Here is an 18,472-nt window from a genome sequence, read left to right as displayed (position 1 = left end):
CACATGGTTAGGGACAGCTTGATTTAGCCGCTTAGGCCTGGATTTTTATTTCCTTGGGCCCTCCTATCCATTGATGCTCAAAGCCCTTGGATCCTTTTTACCCTTGCCTTTTGGTTTTAAGGGCTATTGGCTTTTTCTGCTTGCTTTTTCTTTTTCTTTCTATTTATTTATTTTTTTTTTTTTGCCAAATTTTTTTTGCAAGCTTTTGCTTTTTCACTGCTTTTTCTTGCTTCAAGAATCAATTTCATGATTTTTCAGATTATCAATAGCATTTCTCTTTGTTCATCATTCTTTCAAGAGCCAACAATTTTAACATTCATAAACAACAAGATCAAAGATATGCACTGTTCAAGCATTCATTCAGAAAACAAAAAGTATTGTCACCACATCAATATAATTAAACTAAATTCAAGGATAATTTCGAAATTCATGTACTTCTTGTTCTTTTGAATTAGAAACATTTTTCATTTAAGAGAGGTGAAGGATTTATGGATTTATTTATAGCCTTAAGACATGGTTACTCAATACTAATGATCATGAGGTAGAGACACAAAACATAAACACACATATAGCATAAAAATCGAAAAACAGAGTTAAGAACAAGGAAGTTAAGGAATAAGTCCACCTTAGTGAGGGTGGCGCCTTTTTTGAAGGACTAATGGTGCTTTTTGAGCTCCTTTATGTCTCTTCCTTGCCTCTGTTGCTTGATCCCTAGTGATTTTGGTGCTCTTATCCTTAGTTGCTCCCAATAGTTGTGTGGAGGAAAATGTATCCCCTGAGGTATCTCAGGGATTTCTTGATGAAGGAATTCCTCATGCTCTCTTGATGTGCAGTCAAATGTTCTTCTGCTGAGCTATGGACCCTTGAGATGAATCTCTCCATCTCCCATGACTCGGAGGTGGAAAAAAATTTTTTTGTCTTCCCATTTCTCTCTTTTTTTGAGGTTTCTCTGGCCTTAGGTGCCATCAATGGTTATGAAAAAACAAAAAAGCTATGCTTTTACCACACTAAACATAGAATGTTGCTCGCCCTCGAGCAAAGAAGAAAGAATGGAAGGAGAAGAAGATATAAAGGAGAGGGAGAGATGTGTATGTTTCGGCCATATGGGTGGGATTGGGTGGGGAAGAGATGGATGGATGTGAGTGGTGAAGAGGTGATGGGGAAGAGAGATTGAGGTGATTGGTGAAGAAGAGAGAAGGTGAGTTGAGGTAGGTGGGGATCCTGTAGGGTCCACAGATCTTGATGTGTCAAGGATTTTCATCCCTGCACTAATGAGGCATGTAAAATGTCCTCTGCATGCAATCCTGGCGTTTAACGCCAGATTGGTGCTTGTTTCTGGCGTTAAACGCCAGCTCTAAGCTTGTTCTGGGCATTCAACGCCCATCTGCAGCATGTTTCTGGCGTTGAACGCAAGCTTTCCTCAGTGTGCAATCCTGGCATTTAAACGCCATATTGCTGCATGTTTCTGGCGTTTAACATCAGATCCATGCTCTGTTCTGGCGTTGAACGCCAGCCAGATGCTCCTTACTAGCGTTTAAACGCCAGTAAGTCCTTCCTCCAGGGTGTGATTTTTCTTCTGCTATTTTTTATTCTGTTTTTAATTTTAGTATTTTTTTCGTGACTCCACATGATCATGAACCTAATAAAACATAAAAGAACAATAAAAAGAAAAATAAAATTAGATAAATAAAAATTGGGTTGCCTCCCAATAAGCGCTTCTTTAATGTCAATAGCTTGACAGTGGGCTCTCATGGAGCCACACAGGTGATCAAGTCAATGTTGTAGACTCCCAACACCAAACTTAGAGTTTGGATGTGGGGATTCAACACCAAACTTAGAGTTTGGTTGTGGCCTCCCAACACCAAACTTAGAGTTTGATTGTGGGGGCTCTGTTTGACTCTGTACTGAGAGAAGTTCTACATGCTTACTCTCCCTTGTTACAGAAGGATAGCCGTGTGCCTTAAACACAAGGTAGTCCCCATTCAATTGAAGGACTAATTCTCCTCTGTTAACATCTATCACAGCTTCTACTATGGCTAGGAAAGGTCTCCCAAGGATGATGCATTCATCCTCCTCCTTCCTAATGTCTAAGATTATGAAATCAGTAGGAATGTAAAGGCCTTTAACCTTTACCAACACGTCCTCTACTAATCCATAAGCTTGTCTTACTGACTTGTCTGCCAATTGTAATGAGAATAAGGCAGGTTGTACCTCAATGATCCCCAGCTTCTCTATTACAGAGAGTGGCATAAGATTTATGCCTGACCCTAGGTCACACAGAGCTTTTTCAAAGGTCATGGTGCCTATGGTACAGGGTATTAAGAATTTCCCAGGATCTTGTTTCTTTTGAGGTAAAGTTTGCTGAACCCATGTATCAAGTTCACTAATGAGCAAGGGAGGTTCAACTTCATGATGGCTCCTAGATATTGAGCAACTTGCTCTCCAGTTACATCTTCATCCTCTTCAGAGGAAGAATAATCTTCAGAGCTCATGAATGACAGAAGGAGATTTAATGGAATCTCTATGGTCTCCATATGAGCCTCAGATTCCTTTGGATCCTTAATAAGGAACTCCTTCCTGCTTGAGAGACGTCCCATGAGATCTTCCTCATTGGGATTCGCGTCCTCTCCCTCCTCCTTGCATTCGGCCATATTGATTATATCAATGGCCTTGCACTCTCTTTTTGGATTTTCTTCAGTATTGCTTGGGAGAGTACTAGGAGGGGTTTTAGTGATTTCTTACTCAGCTGGCCCACTTATGCCTCCAGATTTCTGATGGAGGACCTTGTTTAATTCATGAAACTTAAAATGGCCTTAGACATATCAGAGACTAAGTTTGCTAAGTTAGAGGTATTCTGTTCATAATTCTCTGTCTGTTGCTGAGAAGATGATGGATAAGGCTTGATATTGCTGAGCCTATTTCTTCCACCATTATTAAAGCCTTGTTGAAGCTTTTGTTGATCCTTCCATGAGAAATTTGGATTATTTCTCCATGATGAATTATAGGTGTTTCTATAAGGTTCACCCATGTAATTTACCTCTGCCATTGCAGGGTTCTCAGGATCATAAGCTTCTTCTTCAGAAGATGCCTCTTTAATACTGTTGGATGCATTTTGCCATCTATTCAGACTTTGAGAAATCATGTTGACTTGCTGAGTCAACACTTTGTTCTGAGCCAATATGGCATTCAGAGCATCAATTTCAAGAACTCCCTTCCTCTGAGGCGTCCCATTATTCACAGAATTCCTCTCAGAAGTGTACATGAATCGGTTATTTGCAACCATGTCAATAAGTTCCTGAGCTTCTGCAGGCGTTTTCTTTAGGTGAATGGATCCACCTGTAGAGTGGTCCAATGACATCTTGGAAAACTCAAATAGACCATAATAGAATATATCTAATATGGTCCACTCTGAAAACATGTCAGAAGGACACTTTTTGGTCATCTGCTTGTATCTTTCCCAAGCTTCATAGAGGGATTCACCATCTTTTTGCTTGAAGGTCTGAACATCCACTCTAAGTTTGCTCAGCTTTTGAGGAGGAAAGAATTTATCCAAGAAGGCCGTGACCAGCTTATCCCAGGAGTCCAGGCTATCTTTAGGTTGTGAGTCCAACCATGTTCTAGCTCTGTCTCTTACAGCAAAAGGGAAAAGCATGAGCCTGTAGACTTCAGGATCTACTCCATTCGTCTTAACAGTCTCACAAATCTGCAAGAACTCAGTTAAAAACTAATAAGGATCTTCAGATAGAAGTCCATGAAACATGCAGTTCTGTTGTATTAGAGCAACTAATTGAGGTTTCAGCTCAAAATTATTTGCTCCAATGGCAGGAATTAAGATGCTTCTTCCATCAAACTTGGACGTAGGTTTAGTAAAATCACTAAGCATCCTCCTTGCATTATTGTTGTTGGGTTCGGCTGCCATCTCCTTCTCTTGTTCGAAAATTTCAGAAAGGTTGCCTCTGGATTGTTGTAATTTAGCTTCTCTTAGTTTCCTCTTCAGAGTCCTTTCAGGTTCAGGATCAGCTTTAACAAGAGTGCTTTTTTCCTTGCTCCTACTCATATAAAAGAGAAGAGAACAAGAAAAGAAGAGGAATCCTCTATGTCACAGTAAAGAGGATCCTTATTATTAGTAGAAGAAGAAAAGAATAAAGAAAGGAGAATTCAAATACAAGGGTAAGGATAGAGGCAGCGATTGGAGATGAAGAAAGGTGAAGAGAAGTGTTACTAAATGAATAAATAAATAGAAGAAGATGAGAGAGAGAATTCGAAAATTAATTTTGAAAAAGAGTTAATGATTTTCGAAAATTAAAGATGAGATAGAATTAAAATTAAAATAAAAAATAATTAGTTAATTAAAAAGAATTTTTTTGAAAACGAGGAAGGTATTTTCGAAAATTAGAGAGGGGAGAGTAGTTAGGTGGTTTTGAAAAAGATAAAAAACAAACAAAAAGTCAAATAATTAGTTGGAAGAGATATTAAAATCAAATTTGAAAAGATAAGAAGATAAGAAGTTAGATAAGATATTTTAAAATCAAATTTTTTAAAAAGATAAAATTTTGAAAAAGATATGATATAAAAGATAGGATAAGATAGATTTAATGTTTAAAGTTAAAATTAATTACTTAACTAACAAGAAACTAAAAGATAAGATTCTAGAATTTAAAGATTGAACATTTCTTAACAAGAAAGTAACAACTTCAAATTTTTGAACCAATCACATTAATTGTTAGCATAATTTTCGAAAATAAAGATAAAATTAAGAAAAACATTTTTAAAAAGAAAATTTCGAAAAATGAAAAATATTTGATTTTTGAAAAAGTTTTGAAAAGATAAGATTTTTAAAATTGAAAATTTGACTTGACTTGTAAGAAACAACTAATTTTAAAAATTTTTGACTAAGTCAACTCAAATTTTCGAAAATTATGAGAAAATTAAGGAAAATATTTTTTTTATTTTTGAATTTTTAATGATGAGTGAGAAAAACATAAAAAAATTACTCACAACATGAAAATTATGAATCAAAACACATTATGCATGCAAGAACACTATGAATGTCAAGATGAACACCAAGAACACTGTGAAGATCATGATGAACATCAAGAACATATTTTTGAAAAATTTTTTGATGCAAAGAAAACATGCAAGACACCAAACTTAGAAATCTTTGATGCTTGGATAATATGAATGCAAGAATGCACATGAAAAACAATAAAAGATACAAAACAAGAAAACATCATGATCAAACAAGAAGACTTACCAAGAACAACTTGAAGATCATGAAGAACACTATGAATGCATGAATTTTCGATAAATGCAAGAAAAAATTTTTAAAGCATGCAATTGACACCAAACTTATAAATTGACTCAAGACTCAAACAAGAAACACAAAATATTTTTTATTTTTATAATTTTATGATTTTTTTGTATTTTATTTTTTTCGAAAATAATTTTTGGGAAAAACGAAAACAAAGAAAAATTTTGAAAAAATTTTTGAAAACTTTTTTGAAAAGAAAATTACCTAATTTGAGCAACAAGATGAATCGTTAGTTGTCCAAACTCGAACAATCCTCGGCAACGGCGCCAAAAACTTGGTGCTGTTGCCGGATAAAAAAAACTTGGCACTGTGGTTGCACGTAATTGTAATTCGAACAATCCCCGGCAACGGCGCCAAAAACTTGGTGGACGAAATTGTGATCATCAACAATGGCTCCAAAGATTTGGTGATCTCAAACGTGAATCTCACTTTGTCACAACTCCGCACAACTAACCAGCAAGTGTACTGGGTCGTCCAAGTAATACCTTACGTGAGTAAGGGTCGATCCCACAGAGATTGTTGGTATGAAGCAAGCTATGGTCATCTTGTAAATCTCAGTCAGGCGGATAATAAAGGATTATTGGATTTTCGAATAATAATAATAAATAATAAATAAATAAAGATAAAGTTACTCATGTAATTCAATGGTGGGAATTTCAGATAGGTGTATGGAGATGCTGTGTTCCTTTTGAATCTCTGCTTTTCTACTGCTTTCATCCAATCCTTCTTATTCCTTTCCATGGCAAGTTGTATGTAGGGCATCACTGTTGTCAATGGCTAAATCCCATCCTCTCAGTGAAAATGGTCCAAGTGCTCTGTCACAGCACGGCTAATCATCTGTCGGTTCTCGATCATGCTGGAATAGAATCCCTTGATTCTTTTGCGTTTGTCATCACGCCCAGCAATTGCGAGTTTGAAGCTCGTCACAGTCATTCAATTCCGGAATCCTACTCGGAATACCATAGACAAAGTTAGACTTTCCGGATTCCCATGAATGCCGCCATCAATTCTAGCTTATACCACGAAGATTCTGATTAAGGAATCCAAGAGATATGCGCCCGGTCTAAGGTAGAACGGAAGTGGTTATCAGTCACGCGTTCATAGGTGAGAATGATTATGAGTGTCACGGATCATTACATTCATCATGTTGAAGTGCAACGAATATCTTAGAATAGGAATAAGTTGAATTGAATAGAAAATAGTAGTACTTGCATTGAAACTTGAGGTACAGCAGATCTCCACACTCTTAATCTATGGTGTGTAGAAACTCCACCGTTGAAAAATACATAAGTGATGAAGGTTCAGGCATGGCCGAATGTCCAGCCCCCAAAACGTGATCACAGGATCAAAAATACAATCCAGGATGTCTAATATGATAGTATAAATAGGACTATTTATACTAGACTAGTTACTAGGGTTTATAGAAGTAAGTAATTGATGCAGAAACCCACTTCCAAGGCCCACTTGGTGTGTGCTTGGGCTGAGCTTGATCTATCCACGAGCTGAGGCTTCTCTTGGAGTTGAACGCCAAGTTGTAACGTGTTTTGGGCGTTCAACTCTAGTTCGTGACGTGTTTCTGGCGTTTGACTCCAGAATGCAGCATGGAACTGGCGTTGAGCGCCAATTTACGTTATCTAATTACGAATAAGTATGAACTATTATATATTGCTGGAAAGCTCTGGATGTCTACTTTCCAAAGCTGTTGAGAGCGCGCCATTTGGATTTCTGAAGCTCCAGAAAATCCATTTCGAGTGCAGGTAGGTCAGATTCCAACAGCATCAGCAGTCCTTTGTTAGCCTCCTTATCAGAGTTTTACTCAAGTCCCTCAATTTCAGCTAGAAATTACCTGAAATCACAGAAAAATACACAAACTCATAATAAAGTCCAAAAATGTGAATTTAGCATAAAAACTAATGAAAACATCCCTAAAAGTAGCTAGATTATACTAAAAACTACCTAAAAACAATGCCAAAAAGCGTATAAATTATCCGCTCATCACTTTTCACAAAACTCTTTTTCTATTTTATTAATTTTTATATAATTGCTATTACAAGCATATTGTTAGTTTGGAAGATTTGGTAATCTAACTTGGACATTGAATGCTTGATCTATGCTACTCATGCCTTTGCCGGCATGCCAATAAATACCTTGCATTTAACTGTCATCACATGCACTTGCTATATTTCCATTGGTGACTTTTCACATGTAGTCATGACCATGAGTTAACGTCATTCCTCTTTACTGTGCATTGATTATCACCTTTTCCGTTCTCTTCCTTGCTCTAACCCTTAGCTTTAAAAGTTACTTTCTTTTTCCCTTTTCAGGATGGCCACCAAGAAGGGTAGAGAGAAAGCTACTCCCAAACCACCGGCAAGGAAAGGAATAAAACGAGAAAGCTACTCCCAAACCACAACCCCCATCCACTTGCACATCTTAGCATGCACCGAGGACGGTGCAATCTTTAAGTGTGGGGAGGTCGATACCGACTTCTAGGGGTTAGTTACATTCCTTTCAACACCAATATTCTATTTTCTTTGTTTGTTTATTGTTGCATTTGCATATTTGATTGCATGTTTGTTTGATTTTATGCATTTAGTTACTACTTGGTTGAAATAATATTTTCTTTTTTAAGAAATTTTTATAGTATTTCACTAATTTAAATTGAATTTTTTTTAAATTTGTTTGAAGTTGTATTTGGAACATATTTTAAAAAGCTAAGAACACACAACCCGTAAGATTTTGAGCCTAATTATATGGTTACATTATTTAACCATAAATATTTTATTCTTGTGTGTTTTCTTCTCTATAATTAAAATATTTGCTTTGTTCCATTCTATATGTCTATTATTTAGTATATTTACATGCTTGTATATGATTGAGGCCATTACTTGTTTTTGCTCACTTATCCCAAATAAGCCTACCCTTGTTAGCCACTTTGAGCTTTTTAATCCCCTTCTGTTTTATAACCACATTACTAGCCTTAAGTAGAAAAATAAAATAAAAATTCCAAGTTGAATCCTTGGTTAGCTTAAGATAGATATTGTGTATAATTTAAGTGTGGGAAATTTTATGGGAACATGGGATGATAGAAAAAAGTAGAGAATTAAATTGAATAAGTTATTTGAAAATTTGGGAAGCATGCTCATGTGAAATCAAAATAATTAAAATACCATGTGCATTGATAAAAAAATTATTAAGTAATTAAATAAGGGGATACAAAAAAATAATATTACCCCAAATGTAAAATCAAAAGAATCAATGCACATGGGACAAAATTCAAAAATAAGTTTGATACATGAGCATGTAATACAAAAGTGAAAAAATTTGGGTAGCTAGGTAAAGTATTTTAAATTATATAAAGTATGTATATGTTAGGTGAGATCTTAGACTAATCAAGGATTCACTTTGTTAGCTCACTTAGCCTTATATATACATCCTTACCTTTACCTCAGCCCCATTACAACCTTGAAAAGACCTCATGATGTTTGCATTGGTATACTAAATATTTGTTGATTGGTTAGCTGAAGAACAAAGTTTAGAAAGCATGATTAGAGAAGATTAGAGTGAAGTACACTATACACATGAGACTAGAATGATATACACTATCAGTGAGGGTTCAATGCTTGATTCTATGTTCCCTGTTTTCCTGAGCTATCTTCTTACAAGTTTACTTGTCTTTTATTGTGTAATTTGAATTAGTGAAATTTGATTCATATTTGTCTTGGAGAACTTATTTACTTTTAACCAAGTAAGTAGAAACATTTTGCATGTAGTTGCATTCACATAGATAAGTTGCACTGCATACTCTCTATCATTCCTCTTCACTCCTTTATAGCTTCTCTTGAGCTTAGCATGAGGACATGCTAATGTTTAAGTGTGGGGAGGTTGATAAACCACTATTTTATGGTTTATATTGTGCTAAATTGAGTGGTTTTTATCAAGTCTTTGCACACTTATTCATACTAATTGCATGGGTTTACTTTTTCCTTCCGGATTTTGTGCTATGATTGAAAACATGCTTCTTTGGACCTTAAAATTGCTATGTTCAATCCTCTCTTATTACTATTCGATACCTTGATATGTGTGTTAAGTGATTTTAGAGATTACAGGACAGAAATGGCTTAGAGGATGGAAAGGAAGCATGCAAAAGTGGAAGGAATACAAGAAGTTGAAGAAATTGCAAAGCTGTCAACCTGACCTATTCGCACTCAAACGGTCATAACTTGAGCTACAGATATCCAAATGATGGGGTTCCAGTTGCGTTGGAAAGCTAACGTCCGGGGCTTCGATTTGATATATAATTTGCCATAGTAACCGAACAACTATGCGACGCGAACGCGCATTCTACACGGATGCGTTGCAGTGACGAAAATCAGCATGTTGGAATTCGCATCCAGCAATTTTTGGGCTGTTTTTGACCCATTTCTCGGCCCAGAAAACACAGATTAAAGGCTGCAAAGTAGAGGAATGAAAGGAGAAGATTCATAATTCACACTTTTCACAATTTAGATGTAGTTTTTAGAGAGAGAGGTTCTCTCCTCTCTCTTAGGTTTTAGGATTAGGATTTCTTTTAGTCATTAGGATTGTTTCTTCATACCAGGTTCAATAATTTTATGTTTCTCTTCTATTTTTGTTTACTCTGAAGCCTTTATTTGTATTTGATTTATGTTGCCTAATTGACTTATGAACTTTTCCATGTTAGAATTGACATCTTCATTCAATATAATTTGAGGTATTCCAGATATTTATGATTTTAATTTAGCTTTCTATGTTCTTGGTTCTGGTTGATTAATTGGTGACTTTTGAGTTGTCAAACTCATCGTGATTGATAATTGTTATTCTTGCTGGTTAACTTAGATTCCTATAACTCTAGTCTTTCCTTAAGGAGTTGACTAGGACTTTAGGTGTTAAATTAATCTGTCCACTTAACTGACCTTCATAGTTAGAGGTTGACTTAGTGGTAGCAAAAGTATAATTCTCATCACCATTGATAAGGATAACTAGGATAGGACTTCCAGTTTTCATACCTTGCCAAGAGTTTTATTAGTTATTAATTTATTAATTCCCTGCAATCTATTTCTCTTATTCAAACCTTGTCAAAAACCCAAAAATACCATTTTCCATAACCAATAATAAAACACACTTCCCTGCAATTCCTTGAGAAGACGACCCGAGGTTTGAATACTTCGGTTTATAAATTTTATTGGGTTTGTTACTTGTGACAACCAAAATGTTTGTAAGAAAGGTTGATTGCTTGGTTTAGAAACTATACTTGCAACGAGAATTTATTATAACTTCTAAACCATCAATCTTCAGTTCTTCACTCCCACTTGGTCAACCTCTAACTATGAAGGTAAATCAAGTGGTTAAACCAATATGAATCCTCAAGTCCTAGTCAACTCCCAAGGAAAGACTAGAGTTAGTCGAACTCAAGTTAATTAGCAACTTTCAATTTGCAATCAATCAAAGGAGTTTGATAACTCAAGTGTCACCAATTACTCAACCAAGGCCAAAAGGGTGAAAATCTAAATTAAAATCCTCCCAAGCATTTTATCAAACACTTGGAAGGCATAACACCAAATAGTAGAGAAGCAATAGGAGATAATAACATCCAAATAACCAATCTCAAATATCAGCAACATAGATCAAAAGAGAGCAATCTTGAATATGGAATACCTTAAATTATATTAAATAGAGAATCCAATCACAAAAGGGATGTATAGATCAAAGTATTAAAGTTAATAAGAGTAAGAGAAAATTAAGTCAAGGAACATTAAACCTGGGATTGAGAAGAGATAACCCTAAATCCTAAATAAATCCTAAATCCTAAAACCTAAGAGAGAGGAGAGAACCTCTCTCTCTAAAACTACATCTAAAACCTAAAGTTCTGTGAATGTGTTGAAATGAATGTCTCTAAATGAATGAAATGATTCCCCCTACTCTGTAGCCTTTAATATGTGTTTTCTAGGCTGAAAACTGGGTCAAAAATAGCCCAGAAATCACTGGGGGCAATTTCTGATACGTACAAGTGGTGCACGAAATCTTAATCCCATTTATCAAAATCAAAATTTCTTATGATCTCGTACCACTAACCAGCAAGTGCACTAGGTCGTCCAAGTAATACCTTACGTGAGTAAGGGTCGATCCCATGGAGATTATTGGTTTGAAGCAAGCTATGTTTATTTTATTAATCTTAGTCAGGATGCCAATAAGATTATTTGGATTTAATTGTAAGAAGTAAAAGTGTTTGGAATTATTAGAAACGTAAAAGAGTATGAAATAGTTACTTGTTGTGCAGTAATGAAAAATATGTTGGGGTTTTTGGAGATGTTTTGTCCTCTGAATCCCTGCAACATAATGCTTACTCACTTTCATAAATGCAAGGCTCCTTCCATGGCAAGCTGTATGTAGGGAATCACCATTGTCAGTGGCTACCTCCCATCCTCTCAGTGAAAACGGTCCAAATGCTCTGTCACAGCACGGCTAATCAGCTGTTGGTTCTCGATCATGTTGGAATAGGATCCATTGATCCTTTTGCGATTGTCATCACGCCCAGCAATCGTGAGTTTGAAGCTCGTTGATGAGCGGATAATTTGTATGCTTTTTGGCATTGTTTTTAGTGTGTTTTTAGTATGTTTTAGTTAGTTTTTAGTATATTTTTATTAGTTTTTAATTAAAATTTACTTTTCTGGACTTTACTATGAGTTTGTGTGTTTTTCTGTGATTTCAGGTATTTTCTGGCTGAAATTGAGGGACCTGAGCAAAAATCTGATTCAGAGACTGAAAAGGACTGCAGATGCTGTTGGATTCTGACCTCCCTGCACTCGAAGTGGATTTTCTGGAGCTACAGAAGCCCAATTGGCGCGCTCTCAACGGCGTTGGAAAGTAGACATCCTGGGCTTTCCAGAAATGTATAATAGTCCATACTTTGCCCGAGATTTGATGGCCCAAACTGGCGTTCCAAATCTGCTCAAGAATGCCCGGCGTTAAACGCTGGAACTGGCACAAGAATGGGAGTTAAACGCCCAAACTGGCACAAAAGCTGGCGTTTAACTCCAAGAAGAGTCTATACACGAAAATGCTTCAATGCTCAGTCCAAATACACACCAAGTGGGACCGAAAGTGGATTTTTATGTTTTTTACTCATCTTTGTAATTCTTAAGCTACTAGTTCCCTATAAATAGGACCTTTTGCTATTGTATTAGACATCTTGGTAGCTATCTTCGAGTTTTATGCTATCTTAGATCATGGGGCTGGCCTCACGGCCATGCCTAGACCTTGTTCTTATGTATTTTCAACGGTGGAGTTTCTACACACCATAGATTAAGCTGTGGAGCTCTGCTGTACCTCGAGTATTAATGCAATTACTATTGTTCTTCTATTCAATTCAGCTTGTTCTTATTCCAAGATATTCATTCGTACTCAAGAACTTGATGAATGTGATGATTATGTGACGCTCATCATCATTCTCACTGATGAACGCGTGACTGACAACCACTTCCGTTCTACAAGCAAACAAGGCTCTAATGTTTATCTCTTGGATTCTTTAATCGGAATCTTCGTGGTATAAGCTAGAATTGATGGCGGCATTCAAGAGGATCCGGAAGGTCTAAACCTTGTCTGTGGTATTCTGAGTAGGATTCATTGATTGAATGACTGTGACGAGCTTCAAACTCGCGATTGTGGGGCGTTAGTGACAGACGCAAAAGAATCACTGGATTCTATTCCGATATGATCGAGAACCGACAGCTGGATAGCCGTGCCGTGACAGGGTGCGTAGAACATTTCCACTGAGAGGACGGGACTGTAGCCATTGACAACGGTGATGCCCAACATACAGCTTGCCGTGGAATGGAGTAAGAAGGATTGGATGAAGACAGTAGGAAAGCAGAGAGACGGAAGGGACAAAGTATCTTCATACGCTTATCTGAAGTTCTCACCAATGAATTGCATAAGTATCTCTATCTTTATCTTTATGTTTTATTCATATATCATCCATAACCATTTGAGTTTGCCTGACTAAGATTTACAAGGTGACCATAGCTTGCTTCATACCAACAATCTCCGTGGGATCGACCCTTACTCGCGTAAGGTTTATTACTTGGACGACCCAGTGCACTTGCTGGTTAGTTGTGCGAAGTTGTGTTTATGCCATGGTATTGAGCACCAAGTCTTTGGGGTCATTACTAGGGATTATTTGAGTTGTGAAAAGTAGTGATCACAATTTCGTGCACCACTCGTCACAGCCATTCAATCCTTGAATCCTACTCGGAATACCACAGACAAGGTTTAGACTTTCCGGATCCTCAAGAGTGGCCGCCATCAGTTCTAGCTTATACCACGAAGATTCCGATTAAGGAAGCTAAGAGATACTCATTCAATCTGATGTAGAACGGAGGTGTTTGTCAGGCACACGTTCATGGATTGAGGAAGGTGATGAGTGTCACGGATCATCACCTTCTCCATAATTAAGCGCAAATGAATATCTTAGATAGGAACACGCATGTTTGAAAGGAGAAACAGAAACAATTGCATTAATTCATCGAGACGCTGCAGAGCTCCTCACCCCTAACAATGGAGTTTAGAGACTCATTCCGTCAAAGTGTATAAAATTCAGATCTGAAAATGTCATGAGGTGCAAAGTAAATCTCTAAAAGTTGTTTAAATAGTAAACTAGTAACCTAGGTTTACAGAAAATGAGTAAACTATGATAGATAGTGCAGAAATCCACTTCTGGGGCCCACTTGGTGTGTGATGGGGCTGAGACTTAAGCTTCTCACGTGCCTGGGGCTGTTTTGGGCGTTCAACGCCAAGTTGTAACCTGTTTCTGGCGTTGAACTCCAGCTTGTAACCTGTTTCTGGCGCTGGACGCCAGACAGCAGCATAAAACTGGCGTTGAACGCCAGTTTACGTCATCTATCTTCGTGCAAAGTATGGACTATTATATATTGCTGAAAAGCCCTGGATGTCTAATTTCCAACGCCGTTGAGAGCGCGCCAATTGGACTCCTATAGCTCCAGAAAATCCATTTCGAGTGCAGGGAGGTCAGAATCCAGCAGCATCAGCAGTCCTTTTTCAGCCTAACTCAGATTTTTTCTCAGCTCCCTCAATTTCAGCCAGAAAATTCCTGAAATCACGGAAAAACACACAAACTCATAGTAAAGTCCAGAAATATGATTTTTGCCTAAAAACTAATAATATTCTACTAAAAACTAATTAAAACATACTAAAATCTACATGAAATTACCCCCAAAAAGCGTATAAAATATCCGCTCATCACAACACCAAACTTAAACTGTTGCTTGTCCCCAAGTAACTAGATGAATAAAATAGGATAAAAGGAATTTAAGGAGTAGTAAAATCTCCGAGTTTTAAGTGAAGCTCATATTCTAATTTAGATGAGCGGGGCTAGTAGCTTTTTTGTTTCTGAACAGTTTTGGCATCTCCGTTTATCCTTTGAAATTCAGAATGATTGGCATCCATAGGAACTCAGAATTCAGATAGTATTATTGATTCTCCTAGTGTAGTATGTTGATTCTTGAACACAGTTACTTTATGAGTCTTGGCCGTGGCCCTAAGCACTTTGTTTTCCAGTATTACCACCAGATACATAAATGCCACAGACACATGACTGGGTGAACCTTTTCAGATTGTGACTCAGCTTTGCTAAAGTCCCCAGTTAGAGGTGTCCAGAGCTCTTAAGCACACTCTTTTTGCTTTGGATCACGACTTTAACCACTCAGTCTCAAGCTTTTTACTTGGACCTGCATGCCACAGGCACATGGTTAGGGACAGCTTGATTTAGCCGCTTAGGCCTAGATTTACTTCCTTGGGCCCTCCTATCCATTAATGCTCAAAGCCTTGGATCCTTTTTACCCTTGCCTTTTGGTTTTAAGGGCTATTGGCTTTTTCTGCTTACTTTTTCTTTCTCTCTTTTTTCTTCTCTTTTTTTTTTTTGCTTTTTCTTGCTTCAAGAATCAATTTCATGATTTTTCAGATCATCAATAACATTTCTCTTGTTCATCATTCCTTCAAGAGCCAACAATTTTAACATTCATAAAATTCAATATCAAAAATATGCACTGTTCAAGCATTTATTCAGAAGACAAAAAGTATTGCCACCACATATAAATAATTAGAATTTTCCTTATTAAGAACTCAAAAAAATTAAATTGCCTCTTTATTCTACAAATCTACTATTTTATTCATGTTTGATGATGATGAGAAAAATAAATTATAACTTAATTAGAAATAAAACCACAATAGACATGCTAATTACTACTACTCCTACATAACTTCTAAGGTAAATTTCTATAATAATACTATCACAGAGTTAAAGCTTAAAATTAGAACTTAACAACCTGTATTTTGGGAAGTGGATGTTCCTCTAGTCTGTGGGGTGCTTGGTCCTTCAAGGAATAGCTTCTGACGCTTTAGTTCCTTCAATTCACATCCTTGCTCTTCCTGTTCCCTTAGGTGCCATGATCTTGATGAGTTTTAGCTCAGTGATCATGGCAAATCACACCAAACTTAGAGGTTTGCTTGTCCTCAAGCAAAAGAAAGGAAAGGAGAAGAATAGAGGGAGAGGCAATTTCGAAATCCGAAAGATATGATGAGTTGAAAAAGATTTGAAAAAGATTTGGATTGGAAAAAGATTTGTGTTTATGAATTAAGATACATTTGACATTTTTGAAAAAGGGATTTTAGAAATTAGTGTTTTTAGAAATTAGGATTAAAATTTTTGGAATTGAAGGATGATATTTTAAAACATGTTGATGCAAGAAATTATGAATTGAAACATAAAAATTAGAAAATTTGTGAAGAAAAACGAATTTTACCTCCTCCCCACCATTCTGGCGTTAAACGCCCAAATGCTGCTTGTTTTGGGCGTTTAACGCCCAATTGCTGCTTCTCCTGGGCGTTCAACGCCCAACTGTTGCTTCTTTCTGGCGTTGAACGCCAGGAAGTCCTTTGTCACTGGGCGTTTTTCTGAACGCCCAAGACGCTGTCAATCTGGCATTAAACGCCCAGAAGGTGCTTCTTTCTGGCGTTCAACGCCCAGAAGATGCTTCTTTCTGGCGTTTAACGCCCAGATGGCTACCCTTACTGGCGTTGAACGCCCAGTGGGTGCATCTTTTGGGCGTTCAACGCCCAAAATGTTTCTTACTGGCTTTTTCACGCCAGTGAGCTTCCAAATTCCCTTGTAACTCTGTGAATCCAATCAATTGCTATTTTACCTTTTGAAGATACTTTGACATATACCTGTAAAAATTAATTAGCAAAAACAAATAAAATTAAATTTTGTGAATGGCTGGGTTGCCTCCCAGCAAGCGCTTCTTTATTGTCCTTAGCTGGACAGTGAGCTCTCATGGAGTCTCACAGATAATCAGAGCAAGGTTGGGACCTCCCAACATCAAACTTAGAGTTTGAATGTGGGGGTTCAATACCAAACTTAGAGTTTGGTTGTGGCCTCCCAACACCAAACTTAGAGTTGGACTGTGGGGGCTTTGGTTGACTCTGCAGTGAGAGAAGCTTTTCATGCTTCCTCTCCATGGTTACAAAAGGAGAACCTTGTGTCTTATAGTTTGCAATGTCTGCAAACCACAGAGCTTCCTGAACAGCAAACAATTGCTCATCTGGAAAGGTTTCAGAGATCTCAGTAGGAGGGAGGGATGCTCCTGCTACTGGTTCTATCCGGGACAGGTGATCAGCTATTTGATTCTCTGTTCCTTTTCTGTCTCTTATTTCTATATCAAACTCTTGCAGAAGCAACACCCATCTTATGAGCCTGGGCTTTGAATCCTGCTTTGTGAGTAGATATTTAAGAGCAGCATAGTCAGTGCACACAATCACTTTTGATCCTACTAAGTAGGATCTAAACTTGTCAATGGCATAAACCACTGCAAGTAATTCTTTTTCTGTGGTTGTGTAATTTTTCTGGGCATCATTTAAAACACTGCTAGCATAATAAATGACATGCAGAAGCTTGTTATGCCTCTGTCCCAATATTGCACCAATGGTATGGTCACTGGCATCACACATTAGTTCAAAGGGTAATGTCCAGTCTGGTGCAGAAATAACTGGTGTTGTGACCAGCTTAGCTTTCAGGGTCTCAAACGCTTGCAGACACTTTGTGTCAAACACAAATGGCGTGTCAGCAGCTAGCAGATTGCTCAGAGGTTTTGCAATTTTTGAAAAATCCTTTATAAACCTCCTATAGAATCCTGCATACCCCAGAAAGCTTCTGATTGCCTTAACATTGGCAGGTGGTGGTAACTTTTCAATTACTTCAACTTTAGCTTGATCCACCTCTATTCCCTTGTTTGAAATTTTATGCCCAAGGACAATCCCTTCAGTCACCATAAAGTGATATTTTTCCCAGTTTAAAACTAGGTTAGTCTCTTGGCATCTTTTCAGAACAAGTGCTAAATGGTTAAGGCAGGAGCTGAATGAGTCTCCAAATACTGAAAAGTCATCCATGAAGACTTCCAGAAACTTCTCTACCATATCAGAGAAGATAGAGAGCATGCACCTTTGAAAGGTTGCAGGTGCATTGCACAAGCCAAATGGCATCCTTCTGTATGCAAATACTCCAGATGGGCATGTGAATGCCGTTTTCTCTTAATCTTGGGGATCTACTGCAATTTGATTATAACCTGAATATCCATCCAGGAAGCAGTAGTATTCATGACCTGCTAGTCTTTCTAGCATCTGGTCTATGAATGGTAAAGAAAAATGATCCTTTCTGGTGGCTGTATTGAGCCTTCTATAATCAATACACATATGCCACCCTGTAACTGTTCTTGTAGGAACCAGTTCATTTTTTTCATTATGAACCACTGTCATGCCTCCCTTCTTAGGGACGACTTGGACAGGGCTTACCCAGGGGCTGTCAGAAATAGGATAAATAATCACAGCCTCTAGTAATTTAGTGACCTCCTTCTGCACAACTTCCTTCATGGCTGGATTCAGCCGCCTTTGTGGTTAGACCACTGGCTTGGCGTCACCCTCCAATAGGATCTTGTGCATGCATCTGGCTGGGCTAATGCCCTTAAGATCACTGATGGACCACCCAAGAGCTGTCTTGTGTGTCCTTAGCACCTGAATTAGTGCTTCCTCTTCCTGTGGCTCTAAGGTAGAGCTTATGATTACAGGAAAGGT

The 18,472-nt window shown here is 37.5% G+C and overlaps 1 non-coding gene across 1 annotated transcript; it reads left to right on the top strand.

The window, feature by feature from the left end:
* Positions 1 to 3,412: 3,412 nt before the first annotated feature.
* On the top strand, positions 3,413 to 3,520 carry LOC130958859 (small nucleolar RNA R71). Its single transcript, XR_009077961.1, has one exon. It is a non-coding gene; the product is annotated as a small nucleolar RNA R71 (small nucleolar RNA).
* Positions 3,521 to 18,472: the final 14,952 nt, after the last annotated feature.

This window comes from Arachis stenosperma, chromosome 10 (genome assembly GCF_014773155.1).
Source record: "Arachis stenosperma cultivar V10309 chromosome 10, arast.V10309.gnm1.PFL2, whole genome shotgun sequence".
In the NCBI taxonomy this organism is placed as follows: Eukaryota; Viridiplantae; Streptophyta; class Magnoliopsida; order Fabales; family Fabaceae; genus Arachis; species Arachis stenosperma.
This window is presented reverse-complemented; position numbering and strand designations above follow the sequence as displayed.